This window comes from Pinus tabuliformis, chromosome 8, assembly GCF_031772625.1.
Source record: "Pinus tabuliformis cultivar Carrire ecotype Pingquan chromosome 8, CPIR1, whole genome shotgun sequence".
NCBI classification, from domain to species: Eukaryota; Viridiplantae; Streptophyta; class Pinopsida; order Pinales; family Pinaceae; genus Pinus; species Pinus tabuliformis.
Genome location: NC_142294.1, coordinates 745,513,856 through 745,527,242, shown reverse-complemented (window position 1 = coordinate 745,527,242; position 13,387 = coordinate 745,513,856). Strand labels below are relative to the sequence as shown.

General features: G+C 39.4%; 1 pseudogene; it reads left to right on the top strand.

Moving 5' to 3' along the window:
* The first annotated feature begins 283 nt into the window (after positions 1-283).
* LOC149237736 (WAT1-related protein At3g18200-like) overlaps positions 284-13,387 on the top strand; it is a 59,730-nt pseudogene continuing 46,626 nt past the window's right edge.

The following is a 13,387-nucleotide window of genomic DNA, read 5'->3' as shown; positions in this document are numbered from 1 at the left end:
TCCATCACCATCAGCCATTTTTGCATTTTCTCCATGTCCGTGCGTCCATTTCAAAACCTGTTTCATGGGGAGATGCACAAGGTTGATAGTAGCCTACCCAAGCAGTTTCAGTAAATTCCGATGCACGGTTTCTGAGAAATTGATCTCTGAAATCTTCAGCCATTTTCCATTTTTCTCGAAATCTGTGCATCCATTGATCACGATTTTGTTATGGGAGGTGCCTCATGATGATAGGAACATGCTCAGAAATTTTTAGATCGATCCGGTTTACCGTTTGGGAGCAATGGCGAAAACAAGTTCTGGCCTGGTGAAAATTCGGCAACAGCAGCTTGAACGTGCAGATTTGAACGTGGAAACAAATGCCTGGAGCTTAGATCTGGCCAGAGGACACCTGCACAAGAAAAAAAAACCAAAAAATCAATAGCCAAGCCACATGCAATCACAAAAACAAATGCATGCAGCAAATGAAGGATCTCAGCACTTCACAGCAACCACACACGACTTGCAGGTACGTGACTAAACTCGTTCCTCTATTTGCATGAATGTAATTCATAAACAGCATGAGCAATGAGATGGTTGGGATTAAAAAAAATTGGTGGCCAGCTAACTGGCCACCCTCGTCTAGTTCGAACAGCGCTCGGTGGGGGAAATCAACACGTGTGCTCAACCATCTCAAGAAGAAAGTTGAAAACAGGTAGTGGTGGTTGTTTAAAATCCAACATAATTGATGGAAGTGAATACAGGCAGAGAACTACAGTTCATAATTACACTATAGTGGGGACCAATGGTTTGCATGGGGCCAACGTGCAATTAGCCAGCTCACCCTCCATTAGTGGAAGCCTCCATAAACAGCCAATCGAACTCATCCTTGAAATGCTCTCACCATTCGCTGATTAATTTGCATTTGCAACATTCTTAGCTGAGATTGCAGTTCAAGTCTGCCTGGCCGGCATGAATATCATTACTAGAGTTGCTCTGGATGAATGAATGAGTCATTTTTTTTTCATAGCTTACACCCTGGCTGTTGCTACAGTAGTTATTTCTCTGTTTGTTTTTTTTCTTGAAAGAAACCAATGCCCTGCAAAGACCTGTGCCATCTTCTGGCAGATCTTTGTGCTTGCACTGGCTGGGTAAGACCACTCTATTTCAGAATTTCTACTTTGCTGGCCTAGATTACACCTCTGCTACATTTGCTTCTACAACGTCAAACCTGGTTCCTGTTGTCACATTTGGGATGGCCACAGCTTTTAGACTGGAGAAAGTTGATATCAGGAGTAAATATGGCCAAGACAAAGTTGTAGGAACCATTATATGTGTGGGTGGTGCAATGATTATGACCTTCTACAAGGGCCCTGTTCTCATTAGGCTCAATAGGGTTCTTCATAACACATGGCTGCTTGGAGCACTGATGTTGTTTGTCGGCTGTTTATTTTGGTCTGGATGGCTTACCTTTCAGGCTCCAGTGGTTAAGAAATATCCAGCAGAAATTTCATTAACAGCTCTCACGATGCTGCAAGGAACTCTACAGTGCACTGTGGTGGCTTTAATTTTTGAGCCAAAGGCCTCTACTTGGAGGCTAAAGTGGGACATTCAGCTTCTCAGCATCATATACTCTGGAGTATTATGCTTTGCATTTGCCTTCTTTGTACAGACTTACTGTATCCGTCTGAAGGGACCTGTCTTTGCTACAATGTTCAATCCAACTTCAACCATAACTGTTGCAGTGTTGGAACAGCTAATCCTTCATGTGAAATATTATCTGGGAAGTCTACTGGGAGCAATTCTAGTAATAGCAGGACTGAATATTGTACTATGGGGCAAGGCAAATGATGACAAGTTGGTGACAAGCCCAAAAAAGCACAACCCTGCAGATGTATCCAACAACATCAGTGATTGGAACATTGGCATTAAACCAAGCTGCCAAAACAGAGGGGGACAAAACCACACTAACACCCAGGGAGAAAAGACTACAGAGCAGGATCAAAAATCCCACATCAGTGAGGGCACCTCTAAGGCAGCCACAGCCAAGCTGAAAGGAAAATCAACCACAGCCAAGCATGATACAGTGGTGCTGTCTGTTCCTACAGGAAGTATAAAAATGCCTTCTACAGGAAGCCAGAACTCAGCCACAGGACTTTCTACAGGAAGTTCTGTATTTTTACCAGAAACATCCTGTAGAAACCTTTGGGTGGGCTAGAATCAATTATGGAGAGGGATTTGAAGCTTGAAGACTGTTGAGGAGACATGCAACCACTCTTTTCTTCCATCCTCCACTGGTTTCATCTCCTTTCACCACCATTGCCGCCATCATATTGAACATACTTGCACAATCATACCAAAGATGAGAATTCTTTAGGAAAAGGAGCAATTAGTGGGGAGAAGCAAAGAAGCATGGTTTCATGACAGAGAAGAGGACATCACTTCAGAAGCTTGGCATGACAAGGAGGCCACCAGGGCCATCAAAGATGAGGAGAGAGATTGGTTGCTCAGAGGATGAGCAACACTTTCAGTAGGGGAGTGATGATGAGCCCCAAAAATGGATAATTATTTGGGCTCATTCAACCTCCTAATTTGACTTAATCCACCATTCTCATTAGTTTATTGCATGTTTTTGATTATATTTATGCTAATAGAGTGAATTTGGTTAGTCATTATGCCAACAAGTCTAATGGGTGCTTTGTGTAGCCTTTTTGGTCAATTTGGAGACAAAATTGAAGGTCTTAATGAGCACTTGGCAGCCAAATTCGTGGGAGAACAAGGGAGAGGATTTGTAGGAAGGTGTCCCCTTCATTTATGGGCCCTTACCTCGAATTCTCCACCATCAGCTCAAAGTTCAAAGGCCACCAAATCAATTAGCACAAGGGCAACCAAGCAAGTCAAGTAGGACTGCTGTTAACTACAAGTTTTGGGCAGCTGAGTCCCTAAATTTTAGGAGGACTGTTGGGGTCCTCAATTTGTATAAATAAGAAGGCTTAGGGCCTCATTTTGGTTAGCTATTGGTTAGCCATTTTGTAGTTGGTAGTTAGTCATTTCATAGTCTTGTTGTAGTCATTTTGTAGTTCGATTTCTAGGCAATAGATTAGTTTTGTTGTCAGCTCATTTTCAAGTTCTCCTTATGGACAGTTTTGATGTAACTCTTCATTTCTTGATCAATAAAGATGAATCCAGCTTTGCACCAGCTCTAAATCTCTCTTAGGAGGCTGTAGCTCTTGGGGTTGGGCCCATCTCAAGCGCCCAATACCTCCTTTGATTATCTTAATGTGTTTTTGCTGCATTCTTAGAATAAAATCTTCTATTTAGATCTAACTCTTGTTTTGTTATTTAGTTTGTTTTTTATGTGCAGAATAGCTTTTCATGCTCAGATTTAGTTGATAGGTTGTTAACAGAAAAAGCTTCAAGAAAAGGGCCAACAAACATCTGTGGTTTCACCTCTCCCTTAGTGGGATCAGGAGCTGTGACTAGGATGACTTTGCTGCCCACAAAAGCACTGACTTTGCTTTGCCATGCAATCATTAGTGTTTGGTTTTGATTTGCAGAAGTTGGTTACATGTTCAGATCTTTGAATGCTTCATTTCACAGTTAATATACATGGTTTCCTTGCAAATAAAGCTGTTGTCCATTCTTGTTACTGTTAGCTAGATCATATTAGGGTAGCATAACTAGATCTTTGTTTTCTTGCATGTCTTTGTTGGTTCAGTTGGAAACATAACTTGCAGAGCACCTGTTATCCTTCTCTATCTACCCATAATCCATCAGATAATCTGCTCGAACCCTTAGTCCATGATTTGTACCCTTCATTTGCCATACTTTCCCCACCTTGCCCTAATTCCTACATTCTTGTGCATCATCGCTTCCTCCATCATTGAACAAATCCAATCGCTCCTTAGCCTCATCCACCAAGTCCTAGGCCTCTTCACACCCCTATTTCACCTTCATACTCATTCCTCCATCTTTTTCCCTCCATCCATGCTCCAAAATCCCATTTCGAAACATCGTGTAGAAGAATTACAGAACATCCTGTAGAAATCCTGAACATCCTGTAGAACCCCTGCAGACTTCTTGTAGAAGCTCATAAACACGGTTTCTTGGCAGCCAAACTTTGTGAGACTCTTTGGAAGGGTGTTAGGGACCCTTTAGACCCTCTCTGAACCTTCCCAACCTTTCCCAAGCGCTTCTCCTCCTTGATCCACCTCTGCACAGTGGAAAGCTAGTTAAAAGCACATGCATGATAATTCTAATAACTTAATCAAAAATACAAAAAGATGTTTTCTTTAGATAGTGATAACTTAGACACATGCATTTTACCTTCCTAGAAGTAATGGCATCTCTTTCAGTAGTTTTCATGCTCTCCTTTGCGTCAGTAGGACTAGCTGGTAGAATTAGGGTTTGCTAGGGTTTGCATTCCTTTTCTTTTCGCAATTAGATTAGCTTCCTTCGAGTTAGCTTTCATCCATCAATTAAAAAGCTTCTTCTAAGAGCTCATAGAAGTTGGCTTAAGCTCCTAGCGGACATGTGCCAGCTGACCAAGTGACAGCTGCGGCAAGAGCTAGTACTAGTGCATACAGCACCGTCGCTTCCAAGTTTGTTACGAACTACCGGGTTGATAAAATTAAAGAAGGGAGTTCCAAGAGTTGTAGCATTATTGCTACAATACTGGGGCCCACCATAAGTACCATGCGTTTCTTCAGCCCTCGTCTCCAGAGTCACCCCTGGTGTCACAACAACTAGACCAGAAGTATCCTCTCGAAGCTCAATGGTGACTGAAGCTAAGAAGGAGAAATTACTGAGAGTGCAAGGGAATTGAAAATGAGCGGTGTGAGATTGAGGATTATGAGAGCGCGCTGCATAATTGAGCTGCCCTCGACCCCGTCCATGACCACCCCTGGTAACGGGATGGCGGTCAGAGCAAACATCCAAGGAATAAGACGAGGAATCTGAAGTAGAGGAGGAGGGCTGGCGGATAACTCAACCCTGGGAATTTCCCCTCCTGCAGCCCATTCTTTGGCGTAATTTAGGCATGATGCAAAGAGCAGGAGGCGCTGAACAGGTAGTAGTGTTGTGAAGGCGGGGGTACAAAAAGGGGCTTAGCTTCAGCATGCTGAGGAGCACTGGGAGAGATAGAGGATGAGCTATAACTAAAATTGCAAAAAGGGCTGCGAGAAACATGAAGTCCCGATGAATCCAGAGCACAACATTTCCCTGGGATGGGCCGAGAGCGAGGCTCTGCAACAGCAAGGGAGCAACACAAGCGTAGGGGAGGAGCATGAATGAAATCTTGGAGGGGCACCATGATAGATGATCTCGCAGGCTGGGAAGGAGGGACAAGCTGCATTAACGTGGCATTGAAGAAGTTGGTAGAGGAATTAATGTCAGACATAACGCGAGGCTAGAAGGCAGTGGTAGTAAGCCACGCACCAACCCACCAAGCCGCCCACGTACCGAGCACCATGTTATACACCTGGATCCGGGATTTCATAGATCTTTATTATAAGCATAAGTTTTGATTATTTGATTTGGGTTATCTTTTTGGTTTGTGTTATCACCAAAAATGGATCACTTAGCCATTTCTAACTAGGTGGATCAAAATACACCATGTGGATTTAATTTTTCCATAGTAAAATCATTTTAACTGTGGAAAATAATTTAGTAAACCACTTTTATTAAATTATTTTGGACTTAAATAAAAAAACCCCATGAGAATAATTAGATGAATCATTATTTATTTAATTTTCTCTAGGAATTATTATTAAATCATTATTTAATAATTATTCCTTATCACTTTTGACTAAATCCCTTAGAAATATTTAAATAAATCATTATTTATTTGAATTTCCTTATTGTTGTTAATTATTAAATCACTATTTAATAATTATTGTGATTTCACACCTTTCTTGTCTCTCGTGAAATAATTAATAAATCATTTTATTTGTTAATTATTCTAAATAAAGGGATTTAACTATTTTAAATTCTTTTTCCCTCTCCAATAAATATAATAAAGTATTCCAAGTAGTTAGATTTTAATTTGGTCAATAATATTTTGTTATTCTCCATTTTTTGAGATTAACTCCATACTTTTTTTATATAAAGGAGGGTGTTTCATCCATTCTTCACCATGATCATTATCATTGTCAATATTATCGTCATTTTCTTGAGCTCCCATTTGATTTTTTCATCTTTATTTGGGTTTTTTCACATAATTGAGAGAGGGAATTCTATTTTTGAAGCATCAAGGGTATCAAAGGACCCATCCCACTGAGCAGGACTTACATACCAATCTGTAAATCTCCTTCACTAGGTGTTATCAATAAACATTTATTCATTTAAAATTCTATTTCCAAGTGGGTTATTATTCTAGATAAATTATTTTGCTGCTATTTGTTTTGGGTCTTGTTTTCTTTTACTATATATTTCCCATTTGTATTGTAGATCTAGAATGAGAACAACCATCAAATTGTTGTCATGGTCGCTTGTCACCCAGTGACTTAAGTGAGGATTTTTGGTACAACTTCGAGGAATTTTCACAATAACAGTTTGTTATGGTGAAACAGAGTGAGGTTATTTACCATGCATTCTTCCTAAGACACATTGGAATTGTTATATTTATGAATACACGATGCATGAAAGAGAAGTGTGAAAATATTGGTAGGAACAAAGTAAAACTTTAGATAGTACAAGAATTGGATTGAAGAAAGAGTGAAACTTTAGGTAGTGTAGGAATGATTTTGTAAGCCTATATGAATCTTTTCAAACACTCTTTTGATTTATTAAGTTAAAGCATGTGTTATTTTGTATTATTTTTGGTCATTTTTCAATATCAATTATTTGATGAAATTGTGAGTGAAGTAAGTGGTATTCAGATTGATTGAATTTATTTCAATAAGGTTTCCATTGCAAGTATTGTAGGAATCAAAAAATAGAATTCTTATTCATTTTTTTCAGGTCTTAGAAGATTGATGATTTAGTGTGGAGGTAGGATTCATTTTCTTGCAGGATTGGTCAAAGTCGCTTGGCATTGACTGTGTTGTGCCTTGAAGTGTATGACCCCCGGTTTGACAATTAAGTGTTGAGGTTTGTAGGAAACAATATTAACACCCAACACACTTTCTAAAAGTAACTAGATTTTTATGTTGAAATTTACTTAACTCAATACTTTTAAATTCTTAAATTTATATCAACTAAATTCTAAAGCCTAACAACACATATCATTACCACAACTCAACTTTTAAAAGTGAATGAGATAAATAAGATTATACCTTTACTTATTTGTCCCCAACCTTTGGGTTGTAGGGACTATAGGAATCAATTCTCCTTCTTAGTATTATTATTGCATTCAAATCAACCATCATTTACGGTTTTAAGATAATTTTGTAGTAACTTTATATGATTTTTCCACTCACTTTTCCCTTTTTTAACCAAAATTTAAGGTTCAAACCTTATTTATAATCATATTGACACAAAAAATTAGGATAAATTTGAAGTCATTGAAAGACTTTAAGCATCCAATGAAATAATGCTAACATTAATTCTTAAACATTTTATGCTAGAATTCCTTTTCCATATGATAATATGGTGTTGTTTAGATGACATGATTCTCTATAAACACATTTTTCTTGTTGTATAAAGTTATGCTTAGCTTTACAGGTTGGCCCTTGAATGAAATTCCTTGCTATCACTTCACTTTGAACTTTGAAGTAATGTCTTCACCTTCAAACCTTTTCAACCATTCTGTTCACATTGGTTAGCCTATTCTATAGGTTTTAACACTGTACATAAATTACCTGCATACAAATTCTAACAACAAAATATAAACAATGCGAGAGCATAACACATAAAACAAATATACATAGATATTTTCCCCTAGGTCCTAAAACCAGGACTACCAGCTTGATTTTTCATTATGTTCCTTTCAATGTTACAATATATATTCATACATTCTGAAGCATCCAATACCATGGACAGAAAACCATCGCGTCCAAAACCATGTGCGAAAACCATGCACAAAACCATAGGTAGGTCTACCCAACCTAATATAGGGTCCAAAAAAAATAATTCCTCGTGGCATTGCCCCGAACCTCATAGAGGGGACTAACTACACCCCTCGAACCCCCTGTACAAGGGGGCTACTACCCCCCCTATGACCCCCCCCACTGGACAGTCGACACAACGAAGGGGGGGGTTGTCGCCCCCCCGGTGACCCCCTGCTGTGCAGTCGACACAACGAAGGGGGGGGCTTCGCCCCCCCTCTAACCCCCCAGTTAAGTAGGGAGGCTAGTCGTGGAAAGAATATAGCACAACCCAACATTCTCCCACTTGTTGTTTTATTTCCATAGGGGGCCACAGGAGAGCTTAGTCATTTATCCAGCCCTAAAACTTCCATTGTTTCTCTACACCAATAGAACTTCTCAAAGCTCATAGATTTTGTCAATGCATCTGCAATATTCTTCAAAGTGTCCACCTTTACCAACAACACCTTTCAGTCTTCTATCATGTCCCTCACAAAGTGATACTGAACATCAATGTGCTTTGTCTTTGAATGATAAGCAGAGTTTTTTGCCAAGAAAATTGCACTTTGGCTGTCACAATCTATTCTTATAGCTCCCTGTACTAACCCCATACTTGAACAAAATCTCTGCAACCAAACTACGTCCTTGCTTCCATGAGTGGCTCCCATGTATTCTGCCTCTGTAGTTGATAGTGCCACTACAGATTGTTTCTTATTGATCCAACTGACTGTACATCCAAATAGGTTAAACACATACCCACTTGTAGATATTCTCTAATCCAAATCTCTAGCCCAGTCTGCATCAACAAAGCCATGAATATCCAACACCCTGTCCAATCATGGTCTTCCTTGGTAGCACAAACCATAATCACTAGTTCCATGAAAATACTTGAAAACCCACTTCACTGTTGTCCAGTGCTCCTTCCCTGGTTTTGACATAAACCTACTCAATACTCCCACTGCATGTTCAATTTTTGGTCTCATACAGACCATACATCAGGTTACCGACTGCACTTACATATGGAACATGAGACATGTCCTCTTCCTCTTCTTGCGTCTTGGGACACTTTTTGGAAAATAACTTTACACCTACAAAAATAGGTACCTTCACTGGTTTACTATCCTGCATATTAAACCTCTACAGTATTGTCTCGACATATTTCCTCCGGTTTAACCAGAGCTTCCTCTTTGCCCGATCTCTTTTAATTTCCATGCCCAAAATATAGTTTGCAGCACCAAGATCTTTCATGTGGAATTTGGAGGACAATTGGGTCTTCAAATCCTGGATAATTTCTTTGTCATTTCCAACCAGCAACATATCATCCACATACAAGACCAGATAAATAACACGGTCACCAATTAATTTAAAATACACATAGTGATCTGCTTCGCTTCTGGTGAAGCCAAGTCCCCATATAAATGTATCAAATTTCTGATACCACATCCTTGGTGATCGTTTTAACCCATACAGATACTTCTTTAACTTGCATACCAGTTATTTCTTACCCTTCACCGCAAAACCTTCAAGTTGCTTCATGTAGATCTCCTCTTCTAGATTTCCATGAAGAAATGTTTTCTTCACATCCATCTATTCTACCTCAAAATCAAAAGCAGCAACAACAGATAAAAGTAATATAATAGAAGCTACCTTCGAAACAGGAGAAAAAATATCACCAAAATCAATTCCTGGCACCTGGGAATAACCTTTTTCTACCAACCTAGCTTTGTATTTCTCCACCTTTCCTTTTACATTTGTCTTCTTCTTCAACACCCATTTGCTGCCAATGGGTTTCCTTCCAGCCGACAACTCCACTAGATCCCAAGCCTCATTTTTGTGCAAATATGCCATTTCATCAACCATGGCCTCTTTCTAGAGTTTGTCATCCTCTAAATCTACTGCTTCCTTCATAGTTCTGGGATCATCATTAGTAACAGATAAAGAAAAATTTGAAGAGAAAGCAGATGGACTATACCTTCTTGACTGCCTTCTTTCTCGAATTGATCTTCTCACACGCGGATTTTGTGGCTCTTCATCTTCTGATTCCTCCTCTGGTATAGAGTATGATTCTTCCTCCTTAAGCTCAAACTCTATATTCTCAAGTTCCTTTGGTTGGAATTCATGTTTAATAACATCTTTCACCTCTCTGAACACCACATCTTGGTTGTACACAACCTTCCTTTTTACTGGGTTCCAAAACTTATAACCCTTTAAACCATCCTTATACCCAATAAAGATGCACTTATCAGATTTACTATCCAACGTGGTTCTTTTCTCCTTTGGAACATGTACATATGCATCACATCCAAATACCCTCAGATGTGAAAGAGAGGGTTTCTTACCAGTCCATACCTCTTGTGGAGTCTTATCCTCCAACACTGATGAAGGTGATCTACTGACCAAGTAACATGCTGTCTCCATCGCCTCTGCCTAGAATTCTTGTCCTACCCTGACACTACTGAGCATGCTTCTTTCCCCTTCCATGAATGTCTTGTTCATTTTTTCTGCAACTCCATTTTGCTCAGGTGTGTATGGAGTAGTCTTTTTCCCTGACATACCACACTTCTTACAGAAATTTTCAAATTCCTTGCTACAAAACTCTCCACCATTATCTGACCTCAACACCTTTACCTTCTTCTTTGTCTGGTTTTCCACTAGAGCCTTAAATTATTTAAACCTGTCAAAGACTTCAGATTTCTTCTTAAGGAAATATATCCATGTATTCCTTGAGAAGTCATCTATAAATGATACACAATACACAGACTTACCTAGTGAGGGAACCTTCATAGGTCCAAACAGATCACTGTGCACAAGCTCTAATATATGTTTCGCCCTCTTACCACCAAAGGGGAAGCTCACCCAATTCTCCTTCCCATATACACAATTTTCACAGAAATCAAAATCCAGAGAGCTATTACTCATACCTTCTACATACCTTTACCATGAAGTATTCCAAGGCCCTTCTCTCCAATATGTCCAAGCCTTTGATGCCACAACTTGGTCTTCTCTCCAGAGACCACTATATTTTCTGCTCCACTTTCATTAACCATAGAATTGTTGCACCCATCAACGACAATGTTACCTTACAACTTGTACAAAGTTCCAATCCGACCTCCTCGCATCAATACCAATGCTCCCCGAACCATCTTGCAGGTATCCTTCTCAAACACTATTTTTACACCTGCATCATCCTGCTTACTTATAGAAATCAGATTTCTGGCCAATGCAAGAATATGCAAAACACTCGAAAGTGTTCTAACCCTTCCATCTTGCAACTTCAACTTTACTTTTCTGCGACCAATGATTCTGGCCTTCCTATCATCCCCTAGAAATACATCACCACCATCATATTTCTCATACTCACAGAACCACTCTCTATGAGGAGTGAAGTGAAAGGATGCACCTGAGTCAATCAACCATGCATCATGATCTATATGTGTACTTGAAGAAGCCAAGTATACATCCCCACCTTCATCTAAGGTGGTTTTTGCCTCTGTAGAAGGAACATCATCAGATCCCTTTCCTTTGTCAGGAACTTTAGATTTACACTCCCTTTTGTAGTGCCCTTCCTTTCCGCATTTCTAGCATACCACCTTTACAGGTTTTCCTGGAGATTTAGATCTCCCTCTAGATTTAGATCTCCCACTCGATGACTTATTTTTTCTTCTATTCTGGGACCGTCCTCGTAAAGACAAGGCATCGCCATTCTGGCTCTCCATATTTTTCTGTCTCATCTCCTCCGTCAACAAGGATGAGACTATTTCATCAAAATACAAGGTAGTTGCATTGCTACCTATTGCAATAACCAGACTATCCCACGAATCCGGTAGAGAACACAACAAACTGATGCACTTATCTTCATCTGAAATTTTAATCTCAATAGATAATAATTGACTTACCACAGTACTAAATGCATTCACATTATTTGTCATCGAGTCTCCATCTTTCATCCTCAGGTTATACAACTTTTTTTGTAGGAACAGTTTATTCACCAGAGACTTAGATTGGTACAAAGTCCCTAACTTGTCTGACAAAGCCTTAACCATAGATTCCCTTGATACATTCAACAATACTGAATTTGAGACACACAATTGTATTGTTCTCTTTGCCTTCTGATCCAACTTCTTCCATTCTTCATCGGACACTCCTGTTGGTTTAGTACCTAGATCTACCCAATCCACTAATCTTTATCCACCAATAGATCCTCAATCTTGAGTTTCCACAACTCAAAACTTTGACCATTAAATTTCTTGATCTCTATCCTTCCACTACTTGCCATCTTCTTTCACCACGAGAATCGATCCCGTAGATCTCCCATTGAACAGGGTTTACCATAGGCCCGAGCAAAACCCCTCAGCAAGAAAGGAATCCCCTTGAAGCCAAAACAACTCTGATACCAAATGTAGGTTTTAACTCAGTACAAAAATTACCTGCATATAAATTCTAACAATAGAAAATAAACGATGCGAGAGCATAACACATAAAACACACATACACAGAGGTTTTCCACTGGATCCAAAACCCGAGACTACCAGCTTGATTTTTCATTATGTTCCTTTCAATGTTACAATACATATTTATACATGTCGAAGCATCCAATACCATGGACCGAAAACCATCGCATCCAAAACCATGTGCGAAAACCATGCACAAGACCATAGGTAGCTCTGCCCAACCTAATATAGGGTCCAAAAAAAAATTCCCCGGGGCGCTGCACCGGACCCCATAGAGGGGGGCCAACTGCCCCCACTCAAACCCCCCGTATAGGGGGGCTACTGCCCCCCTGCTGCATAATCTTCACAATGAAGGGGGGGATCTACTCCCCCTCTAACCACACAGTTAATTAGGTAGGGTAGTCATGGAAAGAATATAACACAACCCAACATATTCGTGGTGTATTTGGCTTCGATAGATTTTTCTTTCTACTAGTGTTAAGATCTCATCTCTGTTATAACCCTCCATCACTTCTTTGATAGGTGGGGAACACATTATATCATGAGTCGTGGATGAGTGTAATCAATTCTATGTTTCTTCTTTCCTCCAAGATTGAAAACAATTGAGTTCACAAGATTGAAAGAAATAGAGTAAGTTGAATAAGATTTTGAATGATAAGGGAAAAGGCATTAATTTTGTATTTTAAATTATGTCACTAAGTTACATGTAGTAAAGAAAACAAAAACATTCTAAGATATTAACTATCTCTTCATATACTTTAGTTCTTCTTGTTGCTCATTTGTCTTTCAAGTGTTGCCTGACATTTGGTTGTTTTTATATTTTTGTGGTTCCTTTTTATTAAAATGATTTCAACCATGTAAAGCTTAAGATTAAGCTTAAGTTCTCATGGATGGGCCTTACTTTGATCAAATATCTAGCCACACATGTCTAGT